The 19,063-nt window shown below is 36.9% G+C and overlaps 1 long non-coding RNA gene across 1 annotated transcript in view; it reads left to right on the top strand.

Moving 5' to 3' along the window:
- Window positions 1–4,495: 4,495 nt before the first annotated feature.
- LOC115504898 overlaps window positions 4,496–19,063 on the top strand; it is a 53,481-nt gene continuing 38,913 nt past the window's right edge. Inside the window, exon 1 of the long non-coding RNA XR_003965835.1 lies at window positions 4,496–5,646. This is a non-coding gene — a long non-coding RNA (uncharacterized LOC115504898). The remainder of the gene's footprint in view (window positions 5,647–19,063) is intronic.

Raw genomic sequence — 19,063 nt, 5'->3', positions numbered from 1 at the left:
ACATTTTCATTTTTGTTGCAATAGTGCCCAGATTCTAGGATTCAAATTCTCTATCAATAAAGCTTTAATTCAAGAAGCAGAAACCATTTTAGTTGTTTTAGAAAAAAGGGGATTGAATCCACTTAGTTAGCTGAGACTCAAGGGAATTAACAAATTAACAAATTGTTAGATTGACTAGCAAAATAGATTTGGAGCAGAATTGGCCTTTTGGAGAAGTTCTTCACTCTGATAAAATCAGGAAGAAATTTTAAGGTTGTCCCTGGAGATATCGAGTCCAAGAACACACCCCTGTATCTGTAATCCAAAAATCAGAAAAACAAAACCAAGAGGTTACCACTGGTGCTGTCACACTGCTCTTCATCCATGGAGGTGGAATGATGATGTGGAAAAACCATGCTTCCACAGTGTTGCTTTGCCAGAAGAAATTGTCAAACCTGCAGAAAGATGGTCTTCACCCACTTCTGCCTTCCAAATCTCTTGCTAATGCATTTATTTGGTAAAATTTAATTCACATATAGAACTCAAGAAGCAAGGGAGTCTAGAAAATTATTTACCTTTCAGCCTCTGTGGTTCACTGATACTGGAAAACTGGAGGGATAGATGCTGACTGAAAATTAATTACAATATGCAAAGTATGATTGTAACTGCAGCCAAGGAGAGGATGTAATCAAGGGAAAGAGGGCAGTATAAAAAAAGTGTGGAGGACAGAAACAATCCAGATTTAAGGGATGAACAGAGGAAGAAAAACTCCCAGAGGAGGCTGGAACAGAGAGGTAGAAAGAAAACCAGGCGAGTGTGCTGTTGGTATCTATCAGAAGGGAGCATTAAAAGAAAAAGGTGACAACAGAGTTGAAGACTGCTAAAAATTGAATAAGAAAGGATCGGAAATGGTAGCTGGATTAAGTAAAAAGGCATAAACTCGGTGATGGTATTTCATTGAGTGACAGGAGTAGAAGACAGATTCAGTGAGCTGAAGAATCAGGAGTCAGGGAGTATAGACAACTGTAGCAGGAACTTTGGGCATAAGACTATAGGATAGATGTAGATATTAGCTCGGAGTAGATTTGGGGGAAAGAAGAGAAATACTGTTTTTCTTGCTCTTTTTAAGGTAAGAGAGATTGAGAATATTTAAATATTCAGTAGAAAGGGTAAGAAAGAATTGAGAAGTTGAAATATAGAAGGAAAGGCAAAAACTAACAGAAGATGGTTCTTGAAGGCAGGAAGAGATGGAATCCAGGGCAGATATGGACAGAATGCTATGGGTGAGAAATAGGACATCTTTTCCATTGTAGCAGAAGAGATAGCAAAGGATGGGTCTAGATGCAGGTAAAATTGGATGGTGAGACATGAGACTGAAAGAAGCCCACTGATATTTTCTATTTTTTCATACGTACAAGTAGAAAAGTTTGTTAAATTGAAGAGACACCTAGTGAGTTAAAATATTCATGAAGAGTTGAGAATATTTGATTCTATCTGTATATCACAGATCAATAACCTTCTGGTGAAATTGATTAAAGTTTTTCAGTTGCTAGTAGACTGAGAGAGAAGAGGTACTGAGAGTGTGAGTTAATTTCCTAGGGCTGCTGTAATAAAGTTCCACAAACTGGGTGGTTTTGAACAATAGAAACATTGCCTCATAGTTCTGGAAGCCAGAAGGCTAAAACTTTAGTGTTGGCAGATCTATGCTCCCTCTGAAGGAACTAGGAATAGATCTGTTCTAGATGTCTCCTAGTTCCTGGTAAGTTCTTGGTTTATAGCAGTGTAATTCCAAGCCTTATGTGGCATTCTCCCTGAGTGTATTTCTCCATCCAAATTTCCCCTTTTTATGAGGACACCAGATTAGGAGCTCACCTTACTCTAGTATGACCTCATCTTAACTAATTATATCTGCATGACCTTATTTCAAAGTAAGGTCACATCCTGAGGTACTGGGGGATTAGAACTTCAGCATATGAATGGGGCAGCACAATTCAACCCATAACAGAGTCACACTCCTAGAAACCAAGGGATAGAAAGTTGCTAATAGCAAACCCTCTAAATCAGGAAGGGATAAATACTGTTACATGCAGCTGAAAATAGAGTGGCAGAGATGGATAGTGGAGTCATCCCTTAAGAATAATAATGCTGCGGCACGTGGGTGACTCATCTCTTAAGCATCCGACTCTTGATTTTGGCTCAGGTCATGATCTCACAGTTTGAGTTCTAGCCCTGCTTTAGACTCTGTGCTGACAGCGTGTGGCCTGCTTGGGATTCTCCCTCTCCCTCTCTCTCTGCTCCTCTCCCACTCATGCTCTCTCTCTCTTTCTCTTTCAAAAATAAATAAACTTAAAAAAAAGAATAATAATGTCTATACCCTAGGGTTATTATGAGGATTAAAGGAGATAATACATATAAAACATTTAGCACAAAACCCAGATTATGTGAAAAGCATTCAATAAATGGTTATAGATCCTGGCTTCCTTTCAATAAATAACAGTTACTACTATAAAAATAACACTAATAATAGTAACTGTATTCTTCAATTTATTTATTTATTTATAATATACAAACTCCCATCTGTGCTAGGCCCTGTTTTAAGAATAGGAATATAAAGTAGATTAAAATTAAATATTTGTTGAATGAAAGAGTGAGTGAATGATCTTACAGTGTAATGGGGCAGAAAGGTATTACAAACAGTTATGGGCCAGTGAAGCAAATGCTAAAGGCATACAGAGTTAAATTGGAGAGCTAGGGATAGCTTCAGCATGAGATGATAGTTGAATATTTACCTAAGCCTGAACACCTCTAGAGTGATAGAAAGTAGGACCACAACAATGATAATTTTTACATCATTGACTCAATTACTTCATTGAAATTTACAGTAAGTGTGCTGTTGCTCCCCAGACTATGTTAGCCTGTTTTTATAGTGGCAGTTCCATAAAGCTAAGGGATTGATTTTCCAATTTTGGAAGTTTTGAGTCAGAATATAGCTTCAAAGAATACTTGAAAGTATTAGAAGTAGAAATCATGCATAATTATAAATAATATTTGATGAGAATCTTTGAAACACATCAAGTTTTATTTATTTATTTTTAAATGTTTATTTATTTTGAGAGAGAGAGAGAGAGTTTGTGAGTGAGGAAGAGGGAGAGAATTCCAAGCAGGCTCTCTGTTCTGTCAGCACTGAGCCCAATGCAGGACTCAATCTCATGAACCATGATCATCATGACTTGAGTCAAAATCAAGAGTCAGATGCTTCACTGACCGAGCCACCCAGGCACCCCAAAACATACCGAGTTTTAAAAGTTTAAGGTCTTTGATTACAAAGAAACATGAGATGATCATGTTTATAAAAGCTAAAAAATAGTGAATAACACCTAGAACTAACTCTTAAAACAAAGATAATGGGAGTACTCATTATTTCTCATTTTCCTCTTTCCCTTCCCCACCTCTTAAAGTCAGACGTGGAGTATCCCTTACTTGACTGATGAAATCTGAGTAGAAAGGATACTTGTCAGTTCCACACTGATAAGTCAGTGTGTGATAAACTACACTGGCTTTACCTATCTCAATGATCAGAAAACATTGCCTAGATAGTGGTGCCCCATCAGCCTGTGTGTCTGAGTGACAGTAATCACCAGGCATGTACAAACCTACATGGCACAGGTGAATGAAAAACTTCTGTTAGGCCAAACCACTGAGATTTGGGTAGTGTTTGTTAATACAGCATAACCTAGCACTTTCTACTAATACAATAATTGAAATTTAAACCAGCATTTAATGCATCAGTATCTTTGAAGGCACAATTAGAAGCTGTTTTCTTTTCTTCCCTCTCACCATGAAATCTTTGTCAATTAATAGACAAATATCCCTCACAATAGAAAGGACCTCTTAATATCTTGCAAAGTGTTTCAGAAGGTTTGTCACCTCCTTAAACTATAAACTTTTTTTTTTTTTAGTTTTTGTGGCCATACAATTTTTTTTTTTATGGAGAGAACTCTTCATACTTTTTATCTAGTTCTTCACGAAGTTCATAACCCATACATGATTGAGATCAACCACTATAGAAGCCTGTATTAATAAGTTCCTGCATCAGTGAATATAAGTGCATGACAACTTCACATTAACCAGTTAATGGTAGCTATAGTCAGGATGTGACTTGGAGAGAACACTGTTTGGGAGAGTTTAATAAACAGTAACTAAGTACAGATCTCTAAATTAATTCATACATCTGGTATTTTGACCTTTAAATTTGTTGTTTTTCCATCATTAATAGCTCTCTAATTTATCACAGCATTTTTTTAAGGGTGACATTGGATGGAATATTGTTTTATCAAAGGATTCTGTTTACCAGTTTCTGAATTGGATTTATGGAAAACACATATGAACACACATATATACACACACACACACATGCACATACACACATGCACATACATACACATGTACCTTGTAGAAATTCAATCAAAAGAATAAGCTGAAAGACTCTTAGCTTTTACTGTGGAGTTCATAGTGTATTCTGTGGAGCCCTAGGTGCATCATGGATAAGAGAGAGGTGGGTCTGGGGGCTCTCTGTGCTCCCATTCCTACTCCTACTTCAACTAGAGCAACTCCTCTTGTGTGTTTTATATGATGTTTTCTGTCTCCCTCTTTCCCATCCTCAACAGAGCTCCTGCTTTAAAAATGTTCAAGAACCACTAATGGAAATTGTACATTTGAGCATAGTGAGCTGTCTCCAAGAACCTGAAAATGAGGTTGACCTCTGAGAGCTAAACTGTGAAATCCAAACTAAGGAAAGAGATAAAAAAAAAAAAAATAGGCAAAATCATTTTGAAGAAAGAGGATGGTTCTCAGGTCTGAATATTATTTGACTCAGAAAATAAGTAATATTTATATTTCTAAAGAAATAATGTACCCCTCAGAAAAGACTGAAGCAAAGGCGGGGTGATCAATAATAGACCATGGAGCAATGAAAGACAGAAAACTTCTCCATTTCCACTCCCAAACAGAAAAACTTAAACATATGGATCCATCAGATTATGTTTGTTGAGCTCAGAATGCTCTCCTTATCTCTTGACATTCTACCTCAACCCAAAGAGAAGAAATTTTCTACCAAGGGAAGAAGGAATTGATAATCAGATTGGTTAAAGACATCTTTCACTGCACCCCATGCAGTGACCTGGGAATGTACGTTGGAGACAATTAGTGCTCACTGGCTCTGTACACATTTGTGACAAATGGAAATCAAGTTCTGAGAGATTAACTTGATTTACTAGTAAGTCCTGACTCACAAAGTTATGAGGTTAAACCATATGAAGCTGTCGATATCCAGCCATTTTTAGCCTACAAAACTGGAGGATACATATGGTTCCATGTAGTGCTATTCACATGAACTGAGTTTAGATTGAATCTAGCTCCAGTTCTAGGCTCTTTTCATTGTGTAGCATTGCCCTCTTTGCAAAATGTTTGAAATTTATTGATTGGCCATTTTTGAGAAGTGTATTTTCTTATTTTCTGTGATTAAATAAGGAAAATTTGGATTAGCCCTTTGATATTTTGCCTTGCAGTCTACAGGACCGTTGGAAAAGATGAAGAGGTGTTTATAAAGACTCATTTGGAAACAATGTGTTGGATGGATTGGAGAACAGGCTTATGTAAAAAGACAAGGTATGAGAGGAGCCAGTAGACCAGGTAGAAGCATTGAACCCAACAGGATAGAAAGGATGAGACGAATCCAAAAGGGAAAAAAAAAATGACCAGGAAACTTAACTTTTCCACCCTTGCCAGAGGGGCACTAAAAGAGATCACACCTTACCTTTTGGGACAATCCAGCCCTGCCCAGGTCTTTTTAAAGTACAATCAGTAAGTAATCAGACCTGATATCCCATGTGATGACTCAGTTATTATGCAATGAGAGTGAGTCACTTCTCTTCTGTCTACATTTTCTCTCTGGGCTGTCTTTTCCAATTCCATACCCTAGACTGCCAACTGAGTGGCAATGATTTGCAAATCATTATCTCTTGCCCAAACCTCTCTCTTGGCTACAGACTCTACCTAAAGGACAATGGAATATCTTTACCTGGTTGTCCCAGAAACATATGAACTCAGCATATGAAAAGTTGAGCTAATAGATTTCCCCACTAATTGAATCTTTCTTAGATTTCTATAATTTGTTAATATCAGACTAGGACTTTATCCTAGATTATTCCTTCTCCTCCATCCTCAACATCTAATCTATTCTTCTAACCTGTCTTTTTTAAAATCTCCTAAACATCTCCTCTCTATTTCCATAGCCAAAGTTCAGTTGCACATTAATTTTTACAATGGCCTCTTTACTAATCTTTCTTCCCTATTTTAAAATACAAAAATGCTGATTTAGGGTTGGCTTAGGGGGTTAGTTGGTTAAGCATCCAACTCTTGATCTTGGCTCAGGTTAGTTTCTCATAGTTTGTGAGTTCGACCCCCACATTGGGCTCTGCACATGTGGACCCTGCCTGGGATTCTGTCTCCTCTCTCTCTGTCTCTACCCTGCTCATGTGCTCTCTCTCAAAATAAATAAATACACTTAAAAAATGTTTAAAAATGATGATTTAAAGGGGCACATGCACCCGGATGTTTATAGTAGCACTGTCAACAATAGCCAAATTATGGAAAGAGTCCAAATGTTCATCTACTGATGAATGAATAAAGAAGATGTGGTATATATCTATAATGGAATACTACTCAACGATGAAAAAGAATGAAATCTTGCCATTTGCAACAACGTGGATGGAACCAGAGTGTGTTATGCTAAGAGAAATAAGTCAGTCAGAGAAAGACAAATATCATATGATTTCACTCATGTGAAATTTAAGAAACACAACAGATAAACATAGGGGAAGGAGAGGAAAAATAAGATAAAAACAGAGAGGGAGACAAACCATAAGAGACTCTTAAATACAGACAAAAAACTGAGGGTTGCTGGAGGGAGGTGGGGGGCAGATGGGCTAAATGGGTGATTGTCATTAAGGAGGGCATATGTTGGGATGAGTACTGGGTGTTAAATGTAAGTGATGAATCACTGAGTTCTACTCCTGAAACCAATACTATGTTGTACATTAACTAACTTGAGTTTCATATAAAACCATGCACACAAAAATAAAAACATGCACTAATATTTGTATTCCAATTTTTAATTGGAATCATAGAAAATAATAAAACATAAGGGTGTAGGTGAGTATGGTGAAAGAAATAGACATTGTACCAGCTGCAATCCGGTCAAATGAATCATAGTCTTGATCAAAATAAATGGTCAATGATGCTTGAGTTCATCACTGTCCTTCTGGGTGTTGTCTAAGGAGACTTGTCTCTGGAACTGAGGTCATAACCATGTGGGTCATGGCAGGCTTGTTTTTCATGGGCCAAACAGCATCAAGTTGTCTACTGAAAGTTTAGTTGGAATAAATGATAACATTACTAACAAAGTGGAAGAGGCAATTCATTGGGCTTCTTTGTTGTTTATTGATGTTTGCCTTGTGGACTGGTACTACGTTTTATATGTGTTTCCATCTTATTTTAATCACAGAGTTATGGGAAATTAATATTTTTTTCAATAAACATATGAAAGGCTGTGGAAAAATAAACTAAAATACACTCTTCAAATAAACCACCACTAATCCCCCTTCAGAAATCGTCAGGGAATCAGTTTCAAACTCCTTATGTGCTTTATATTCACCACTTGTTTACTGTTTAATTTTCTAGCTTCACCTACCTGCATTCTTGCCCTTGCATTTTTTCCATTTCTTTTGTGATTTCTGGGCAAAAAAGATTGTATGCTCCCCAAACATTCTATATTTTGCAATGCCTCCAAGCATGTATACAGATTTTCCCTCCACCTAGAATGTCCTTTCCTCCACCTCTGCCACACCTCGTACCCTGCCTTGTCCACCTGGTTCTCTTAGTCATACTGAAAAACAGCTTTTCCATCTTCTCCTTGAATCCTTTCCACACCTCCTTCCCCTTCCCCCAGGCAGAGTGACTTGCTCCCTCTTCTCTACTCCCAAATACCTTCTTTTACATCTATATTGCACTAATTACCTCACTATATGATAACTCTCTGCCCCACAGATTGTATCTTCTTGAGAGTTATATTTTGAGTGGTTGAATAAATGAGGGAGTCAGAGCCAATTTTATTTCCTTTTTAAGATATAAAAATAACTTAAAACTGAACTGTTGCAATGTAACTGATATTTTCAGGAATCTGTGAGACATTCACAAACTTGTGATTCAACCCTAAAAAGGACCAACTCAAAAATGGGCAGCAAGTTTCTTATTTTTTCTTCTTACTTTTTGTAATTAAATAAAGAAAATCTTGGATCAGTTTTTTGGTATTTTGTCTTGTAGTCTGTAGGACTTTTGAAAATGTATTCAGTGTTCAAACAAAAAAAATTAGAATAAAATTACCAATTATGGGTATGTTTAAGAATCATTTATGATATGGTATGATAGTAAGGTAGTTGATTGATCAGAAGATTGCAAGAGCACAAGTGTCTTGGAGGATATTTTTCCACTTGGTTGTTTTCTGCATAGTCTTGTAGTTACTGTCAGGTATGATTTTATTTAAAAAATTTGATTTTTGTCCTTTCTTTTGTATTTCATGCTGTCATAGGGGAAGTCTTCCATCTCTTTATATATGTAAATATTCATTGATGATTAATTACTGTATTTCATTGATTATTTGAGAGCTAAACCAATAAACAATGTCTTTAAACAAAAATCTATTCATTTCTATTATCCCAAGTTCTTGTGTCCAGGAAGAGATCTAGCTTCAGAGATGTTGGGCCTTTATAACTTTTTTAGCATGCTTAAAGGCAAGAACTCAAAATTTCATTATTATTTTTCAGACATTTTTGAACAATTATTAATTCTTGACATGTTGTAGAGCTATATTCCATTTATTTTTATTTATAGGCTAGAAAGATTCTTGAACCACTATGGGGAAATAGAATAGAGAAGGATAATTTCTTCCTTTGTCTAGGAAAATACTAACCTTCCAAGGGGATGTTAATCTGATTGGAGCCAAATCTTAAACATTGTTGGATCACATTTAACTGTAGATGAGCATATGGTATATAAAAGATCCTGAACTTAACTGCGAATATCCCTTCTTCCTCTTGCCCCATGAAGCTAGAGCCAGAGAATTTCATAAGGGTCTTCTCCAAAAGTAATCCCTGTCATCCTTCTTTCTTTCTTTGCACTTCTTAGTATCTGCATTCTCATCTCTTTAGCCTTTTGTACCAAGTGGTCAACCTGAAGTTAGTAATACCCTGAAATATGGATTTATACTTAAACTAGTGAGAAAAGCACTTAACGTAAAGTAAAGCACTTAAAGTAACTAGGTTACATTTATTAACACAGCTAACCAGAGATCTCTGCATTGGAATTTAAGTAGAGGACGAGCTAATAATAAACTAATAACTTTTTTGCCATATTCCCTGGATCCTTGTGTATATTTCTTCTTTGTGGAAATCACATAATAAGAAACAACTGGACAAAGCCTACATTGAAGCATTCCTGGATTTCTTGTCTATAATACCATATGAAAATCCCCCAAACTCACATTATCATTCATAACAAGCTGATCATCATCATCATCATCATTTGGATATTACTTAGAGTCACCCTGGCTGAAATTACAGAATAATTAAGAAAATATTGGAAGAAACTGGGATCTGAGATGGTTTTAAGTGTAAGGCTACCAGTTGAGGATAGTGACAGAATATGATGGTAAAGATTATTATCATAATAACATTAGCGGCTAACATTTGTTGGACATTTAGTGTATGCCAGACCCTGTGGTCATTGTCTTATACCTGTAATTTTACTAAATTCTCAAAACAACTCTATGAAGTAGGTACTATTATCGTTTGTATTACATAGATTAGAAAACTAAGGGCTTGGGGCACCTGGGTTGCTCAGTTGGTTGAGCATCCAACTCTTGATTTCAGCTCAAATCTTAATCTCATGATCGTAGGATCAAGACGCGTCAGGCTCTGTGCTGAGTGTGGAGCTTGCTTGGGATTCTCTCTCTCCCTCTCTCTCCACTCCTCCCCATGCATGGGTGTGTACTCTCTCCCTCTCTCTCTTTCAAAATAAATAAATAAACTTAAAAAAAAGAAAGAAAGAAAACTGAGAGCTAGAAAAATTATGTAATTTTCCCAAGGTCCAAAATGACACTAGGTTTTAGTATTATGTTAATTTGAGCATTTGAAAGGAAAATAATGACTTAATAAATCTTGTTTCTAGATTTATATTCTCATCAGTAGTACAAGGAAAATTTGAAAAGGGGTTAAATGCAATTACAATTTTATGGAATTTTTTTAGGCAAGATATATTTATTAAAATAAAATACTGATAGGGGTTCTTGGGTGGTTCAGTCTGTTGAGATTCTGACTTCAGCTCAGGTCATGATCTCACATTTCATGGGTTTGAGCCCCACGTCAAGCTCTGTGCTGACAGCTCAGAGCCTGGAGCCTCTTCAGATTCTCTGTCTCCCTCTCTCTCTGCCCCTCCCCCACTCACATTCTGTGTCTCTCTGTCTCTCAAAAATGAATAAACATTAAAAAATTTTTTTTCAAAAAAATATAATAAAATACTGACTCAGGCCTCTACCTTTGTACTCTTTTATTTAAACTTATATCCTAATCAAAATTATAAGTTGTTGAATTTCAATTTTGCTTCTAGCTCTGCTTACCATTAAAGCCTACGGGTCTCTTTCAATACACAGTATTAACAATCCGAACTCCAAGCATTTATTAATAGGCAAAAGCTTCATACTCTTTGCTATTCTAAACTTAGAAGTTTGGTAGAAAAGTTTCGATTTCTGGACTATTTTCTTAAGAATATGTGGTCTGTACATTTTTATAGACTGTTTTTTCTTTGGGCAACACCATCCAGATTTACTGAGTTGATATTTGGAATTATACATTAGCCTACATTGAAATATATCAACAAAGTGTCCCTTTTTTATTGCACTACATAGGGTTCATTTATGACCTTAAAACCAGAAATAGTTGGGCCTTTCTTGATTCGAGTTTTACAGCTGTTAGGCAGATTTATAGTGTCCCAGTGTTACTGTGTACTAGTAACAGGAGAAATGGAGTCATGGAATATGTTAGTACTCTGGAGTATGGTAGAACAGTTTCCTACAATTATTTCTTTCATATTATCAAGATCTTGATCGGTAATGCTACCTACAATAAATTGGTAAAAAGGAGAGATTCTTTGAAGGTGGAATATAGTAGAACACAATTATAGAGATTATTTTTAAAGAAACTTCCAGTTATGGGTTTCAAATTCTTCATCTTAGTAGCTTCCTACATACTCCAATGGCTCCATTGCTGTATATCATCCCATATTAACTGTTTTCATTCAGTAATGCACAGATCAACTGAATATTGTTAAGGTTCATTAAATATACTTTTTAAGAAATATAATAAATGAAAATGTGGAAGAAATAACTGAGAATTAAATATGAAAACCTATGCTTAACTGCAGTCTACTGGAGGATTTCATAACAGTCATTTTTCTTGTTAGCATGGTCATGAATATGAATAACATAAAACAGCCAGGGAAGTGTTTTTATGGTTACATTTTGTATTTCAACTTCCCTAATACCACTAATAGAAATTTTTATCTTGTTTCTTTCCAAAAGGATTTATCTGCATAAAAGACATGCAAAGTGAGGTTAATAATATAGAAAATAGGAACAAAGGGAGAAAAGAAAATGAAAATATCCTAACTCTATAACAATTTATGTAGTTGAACTTCATATTTGTCTCAGAGCTTCCTGACATACAAGGAAAAAAAAAGAAAAGAAAAATATAGTCAGTTACAACAGGGCTTTTTACTTATTATATAATAACTGACATTGTATTACAAACCAAACATTATAATTATTTTAAGGAACATGGTAAAAAGCAGAGGAGCCTGAATTATCTATCCTGGGATCCAGATCACCTGAGGGCTGAGAAGATCAATATTTGGGCACACCTATAAACACTCCAGGATATACTTGTGAGCCAAGGCATCATGGTTGGAAAATCTGTTACATAGTTTACATTATTAGAGAAAAGGGTGTCTCCCAGTTTCCGGTGGGAGGGTGGGGAGAAGGGGGATGCACTTTCCCTACATCTAAATTCTAAAATACTATATTTATCCCATTGAGAATAAATAAGAGTAGAATTTCTTAGAGTTACAGTTGATATCTGCATACTCATTTACTTTTGGTATTACTTAATGTAATGATTTGCCATTAATAAAGAGGAATTTGTTTACACGTTTGTTTGGCTTTCACTGTTTCTAGGCATGGTCTCATCCTATGTGGCAGGTAACAGCACCATCCAGTTCCCCAAAGGAATTTCTTAGAGTAGGAGATGTAGGGCTTCCCTCCCTGCTTTCTGATAGAAGACACATAATTTCCCTTGAAGAGTGTGAAGACCAGCCTGTTCTTCAGCTATGGCAATGATGTATGAGTATGTGTTCTGCCATTGCCCTACCCTCCCAAACCCTATGAATGGCGTGAAAGGGCAGGGCGCTGCAACTTGATGCCTGCAGGAAAAGGGAGACAGATTTTCGTGTAAGTGTAGACTTTTGCATAATGAACCGATATGCAAGCTTCCAGGTTGTGCAAGTTATAACGGGTAGTATTTTGGAAACCAACATACAAGTATAATCAGCTACTAAGATACATAAGCAGAATATGCGGAAAATGTTTTTCTCCCAGGGGGCCTTGTGAGGGGCGTGGAAAGGAGCTTTTAAAATGAGGGAGACACTAAATCCTGTTGCCATGCAGGGTTGTAAAAAGTAAACAGTATACACGCTCCCAAGGGCTTTTCTTTAAAGAATCTGGATTGGAATGAGAACAGCAGTTATCACATCCAACTATTGCCATGAAAAGCAGAGAAACTAACCCAAGCCCAGAAGCTTCATGTCAGCAGGTAGTTTGGCCAAAAGTTAAGGGAACACCGTTATAAGTGCTAATATTTATTAGGTAGATGATGTTTCTTCCCAGATATTTTTTAATAGTTTGAAGTAATGTGAATTAAAAAAAAAAAGTTTTTTACCGGATTAGAAAAACTGTCTTCATCCATGTGGAATATCCCTGCTCTTATGGATCATCTTAACTTGACTGTACAAATCATCACATTGTGTAGAATTGGTGTTCAGGGTGTTATGGCCCAAAATTGTGTTGTCCCCAGATTCATATGTTGAAATCCTAACCCCCCAGTAACTCCAAATGTGACTGTATTTAGAACTAGGACGTTATAGAGGTAATTAAGGTAAGATTAGGTCATAGCGGTGTGCCCTAATCCAATATGACTGGTGTTCTTATAAGAAAAGTAGATTAGGACACAGATGTGTACAGAGGAAAGATCAGGTAAGGACTCAGAGAGAAGGCAGACATCCGCAAGCCAAGGAGACAGGCCTCAGGAGAAACCAAATCTGCTGGCATCTTAATCTTGGAATTCTAATCTCCAGAACTGTAAAAAAATAAATTTGTTTTGTTTAAGCTACCTGGCATGTGGCATTATGTTATGGCAGCCCTAAAAATGAGTGCACAGAGTATGAAATAAAAAAAGACCTAGCAAGTATCTTATGATTTTTAACAAAATAATTTCTACTATGTATGCCTTAGAGAATAAGACTCACAACTCTCTTCTAAAATTGGCTGAAGATTCAGAGCTCCTTAATTTACATAAGGGTCACCCTGGCTAGCCTGTAAGTTCCTTCAGAAAAGGAGCTGAGCCATGTTCTTGTTTTCTGTGCATTCTCTGAGTGATAGCATATATTAAGGTACTCACTCTTTAACTTAATTCTTTGATTTTCCATAAAGGAGAAGAAAGTGAATTCTGCAAACTATAAACAAAGAATCTTACCCTCAGTTTGAATCAGGAATCTGGAAAGAAATTATACTAAGATTATTAAAATTAGGAACAAGGAGTATTAACCTAATTAATCCCTCGTTGGGTAATTTATTCAACGACATTGGGCATTACTGTCCAGCTCTTGAAACGCTCTCCATCTTTGACTTCTACAACATTGTTTTGATCTTTTTTACTTCCTTGATAAGAGCTTCTCTGTCTCCTTCCCTTGCTTTTCCTTCTCCAGTCCCCCCTTCGAAGCTTTTGGAGTAACTATTACATTGAACAAGCATACTTCTTGACATAACCAAAATACAACTTTTGTTATTAAAAGAACCTCTAAAATTTATTTATAGGGCAACCTTCCCCTCCCCTGGATGGAAATTGATGGTTCTTCCATCCCTTTTCTGCTACATCTTAGAATTTTAGGGACTTAGAAGCCGGGCAGTCCTAGTGCTGGGACTCACCCATTCCTACTTGATTCGTTCCACTATTATCTTTGGTCAGGCTTTTCCATGTGTTGCCTGCACTCTGAGATCAATCCTATGGCCCTAGAAGTTGAAAGGAAAAAGAAGTTCCTATTGATCTGGATTTACAAGCCAATTCCAGCTTAGGTCGTATGCCAGGTTTTTACCAACTCTAAACTTATATTCTGCTTTGTGGTACTTGGGCTAGGACTCAGCAGACCACGTTTCTCAGATTCTTTTGTCAGCTAGTTTCTTATCAGGGTCTATGAATGGGAGGCACTAGAGGAGAATTAGAAGGCAATAGGAAGGAAGAAAGAAATTTCTTCCCCTTTTCCCAGTTTCCATCTCACACTCCAGCAGCAGCGGAAAGTAGCTCCAGCTTCCAATATCTTTCTGAACTCCCAGCACTCCCTTCAATATGTTCCTTAGAGGAACCAGCAGCTACCAGGATGTATTCCTTTAGTAGTTGGAGTTAACCATTGTTCTGCTTCATGTCACCTACTGGGCTGTATTGCCCAGGCTGTCTAAGGGTCTGGCCAGCCAAATCTCAAAATTGGAGATCTTTCCCCTATAGCTTGGAGCACCCAGTCTACAGGGCTTCCTCCTGTGAACTCCTATGTCTCTACTCCTCACCTCTTTTTCTTCTGCAAACTTAACAGTTATTAATATCCTTTTTGCTCTTTCAACCTTTCTATGCTTATGGGAAGAGTTCTCTGGGTTAATTCATCTCTCTTTGAAATACTCAGTGTGGTTTCTGTTTTCTTTATTGGCTCCTGAGTTACACAGGTCATGGGATCAATCACCAATTGTTGAGGCCAGAGAGTGACCACAATTGATCAAGCCTGGGACCTCTGTAGCTGAGAGCATAGTGTGTAATCATAAATGTGTAAGAGTACCAGCTTTCTCTCCTGTGTGGCTTTTTCATTTAAATTCTGGTGCATGAATATGGAGTAAGTGTAGAGAAAACATGAAAAGAGTGTGGAGTTAGTGTGGAGAAAATGTGAAGAAAGTGTGCAGAAAGTGGACAGTTAGTTTCTTTCAAAAAAGAGGATGGAGAGGGCAAGAGAACTTAAGGTTTTGGCAAAAGAACTATTGAGGTGGTTAACCATTATATTTATTCTGGAAAAGGGCAGAACAAAAGGCAGAAGGGAGCTGAAGAAAAGGATACACCAAAGATACAAAAGACTGAGAGCCTAAAGAGATCCAGGAGTGATCCTATAGCAAGTACTCAGATAAGCAGTCTGGAAGGATAGAAGGGATATGGTCGCAGAGCACAAGGACTATATCTAAGGACTGCTAAGGGAGAGAAAAATTTATTTGAAGAAGAAAATGTCAAGGAACATTTCTTTTTTAAAAATATTTATTTATTTACTTAGAGAGAGAGAGAGAGAGAGAGAGAGAGATGCAGAGTGACAGAGAAAGAGAATCAATGTTGGGCTTGATCTCACGAACTGTGAGGTCATGGCCTGAGCCAAAATCAAGTGTCAGACATGTAACTAACTGATCCATCGTGGTGACCCAAGAGATATTTATTTCTAATTGCTGGGTTAAGGCATTTGTATATACTCAATGCTTTATACATTCAACATTGTTTTCCTACATTAAATTGTGAGACTATTGAGAGCAGGGACTGTGTCTAAAATATGTTTTTGCTTACCTAGAGCCTCACAAAACCTCTCTCCCAAAGAATATTTTGAAAGAACAATATATTTTTTTTTAATTTTTAAACTTTAATTTAAGTATAGTTAACATCGAATATATTAGCTTCAGATGTACAATATAGTGATTCAACAACTCTATACGTTACTCGGCGCTCATCATGATAAGTGTACTCTTAATCCCCATCACCTGTTCTACCCATCCCTCTACCCACCTCCCCTGTGGTAACCGTCTGTTTGTTCTCTAGAGTTAGGAGTCTGTTTCTTTGTTTCTCTCTCTCTCTCTCTCCCTTTCTTTTTTTCTCCTTTGTTCATTTGTTTCTGAAATGCCACATATGAGTGAAATCATATGGCATTTGTCTTTGTTTGACTGGCTTATTTTGTTTACCATTATACTATTTAGATCCAGATATGTTGTTGCAAATGGCAACATTTCATTCTTCTTTATGGCTGAATAATATATATATATATATATATATATATATATATTTAGAGAGAGAGAGAGAGAGAGAGAGACTTGGGCTGCTTCCATATCTTGGCTATTGTAAATAATGCTGCAATAAACATAGGGGTTCATACATCCCTTCAAATTGATGTGTTTTTTTTATTCTTTGAGTAAATACCCGGCACTGTGGTTACTGGATCATAGTTCTATTTTTAGTTTTTTGAGGAACCTCCACAATGGCTGTACCAATTTTCATTCCCATCAACAGTGCAAGAAGGTGGCTTTTTCTCCACATCCTTGCCAATACTTATTGTTTCTTGTGTTTTTTGCTTTAGTCATTCTGACAGGTGTGAGATGATATCTCATGGTAGTTTTGACTTACATTTCCCTGGTGATTAGTGACGTTGAGCATCTTTTTATGTGTTTATTGACCATCTGTATGTCTTCTTTAGAGAAATTTCTGTTCATCTCTTCTGCCCAGTTTTAATTAGATTATTAGGGGTTTTTTGGTGTTGAGGTGTATGAGTTCTTTATATATTTTGGATATTAACTCTATCAGATGTTCCATTTGTAAATATCTTCTGCCATTTAGTAGGTTGTTCTTTTAGTCTTGTTGATTATTTCCTTCACTGTGCAGAAGGTTTTTATTTTGGTGTAGTTCCAATAGTTTATTTTTGCTTTTACTTCCCTTGCCTCAGGAGGCATATCTAGAAAAATGTGGCTACAGCCAATGTCAGATAAATTACTGCCTGTTCTCTCTTCTAGGATTTTTATTGCTTCAGATCTCACATTTAGATCTTTAATTTATTTTGAGTTTATTTTTGTGTATGGTGTAAGAGAGTGGTCCAGTTTTATTCTTGTGCATGTAACTATCCAGTTTTCCCAACACGATTTGTTGAAGAGAGTGTCCTTTTCCCATTGCATTTCCTTTTTTCATTTGTTTGTTTTCTTTCCATATAAGGCTTTGTAAAATCAGTAATGAAATGGCTATTGCTGGGCATAAAATGCAGGCTCAAAGGGGTGTGGCACTGAGGGGCAGTGACAGTCTATCCGCTGGTAACTTGAGGGAAATGAGAAGTATAAATGACTCCCATGTTGTCATATTTCCTGTTTCAGAACTACAGGAAAGGTGATGCTTTGCTCATGTGTACACATTTCCCCCTGTCATCCCTCCTCCTTACTCCTATGTAACATTTCAATTGGACCAGCCCTCTTGGCCTCATGCCTACCATCCCTGGTCCACTCCCTGGACAGCCTCCTGAGAGCTGACACCATTTAGGATTAGGCTATCAACTAGTGCTCACCCGTGTAAGGTCATATTTATTCAGAGTGACACCCCATGCGATGCTCCCACTTCTGAGTGCATTCATCTTGCTCAGAAACTCTTAATGAACCTATCACTTCTGAGGTGGATTGAAAGTTCTTTACAAAAGCAAAAGACCCAAGGTTTGCAAATGACTTGCTTTTTAAAAAATAAATTCGAAAGGAAACAACCAAGATGTCTTTCAGGGGGTGAATGGTTAAGCAAACCCTGGTATATCCATGCAGTGGGACACTGCTCAGCAATATAAACGAATGCAACAACATGCAATACATGCAACAATTTGGATAGATCTCAAGGGCATCACACTTAATGGGAAAAGATAGTCTCAAAGGGCTATAGGGTTCCATTTATATAACATTCCCAAATAACAAAACTATGAAAATGGAGAATAATTAAAGGGCAGGGATAGGGTTGGGGAAGTATGACTATAACAGAGGAGCACAAAGAATTCCTACATGCCGTGGAACAGTTCTGTATCTTGTTATTTTTTGTTTTCATCACCACACATAGTTATCAATTTTTTTCTTGTTATGCGAATTTTTAAGAGCTTCTCTCTTAACAACTTTCAAATATACAATACAATAGTATTAACTACAGTCACTATGTTGTACGTTATATCCCCAGGACTTACTTTATAATTGGTAGTCTATACCTTTTGACTCTCTTCACCCATTTTGCCCATACTCTCTGGGCTGCCTCTGGCAGCCACCTATCTGGTCTCTGTATCTGTGAGGTCTGTGGTGTTTTTCAGATTCCACATGTAAGTCAGATTATATGGTACTTGTCTTTCTCTGACTTACCTCACTTAGCACAATGTTCTCAAGGTCCATCAACGTTGTTGCAAATGGCAGGATTTTTTTTCTGTTTTTGGGTGAATAACATCCCTGTATGTGTGTGTGTGTGTGTGTGTGTGTGTGTGTGTGTGTATGTGTGTGTCTGTCCCACATTTTCTTTATCCATTTATCCATCAGTAGATACTTAGGTTGTTTCCATGTCTTGGCCATTGTAAATACTGCTGCAATGAACATGGGGCTACAAATACCCTTTCAAGTTAGTATCTTTGTTTCCTTTGGATAAATATCCAGAAATGGAATTGCTGGATCATATGGTTAGTTCTATTTTTAATTTTTTAAGGAACCTCTATACTTTTTTTCCATTATGCTGCACCAATTATATTCCCACCAGCAGTGCACAAGACTTCTTTTTCCTCCATTCTCACCAACATTTGTTATTTCTTATCTTTTTGATAATAGCCATTCTAACAGGTGTGAGGTGGTCTCTCATTGTGC

This window comes from Lynx canadensis, chromosome F1 (genome assembly GCF_007474595.2).
Source record: "Lynx canadensis isolate LIC74 chromosome F1, mLynCan4.pri.v2, whole genome shotgun sequence".
NCBI classification, from domain to species: Eukaryota; Metazoa; Chordata; class Mammalia; order Carnivora; family Felidae; genus Lynx; species Lynx canadensis.
Note: the sequence above shows the minus strand (reverse complement) of the source record. Positions and strands in the feature narration are given on the sequence as shown.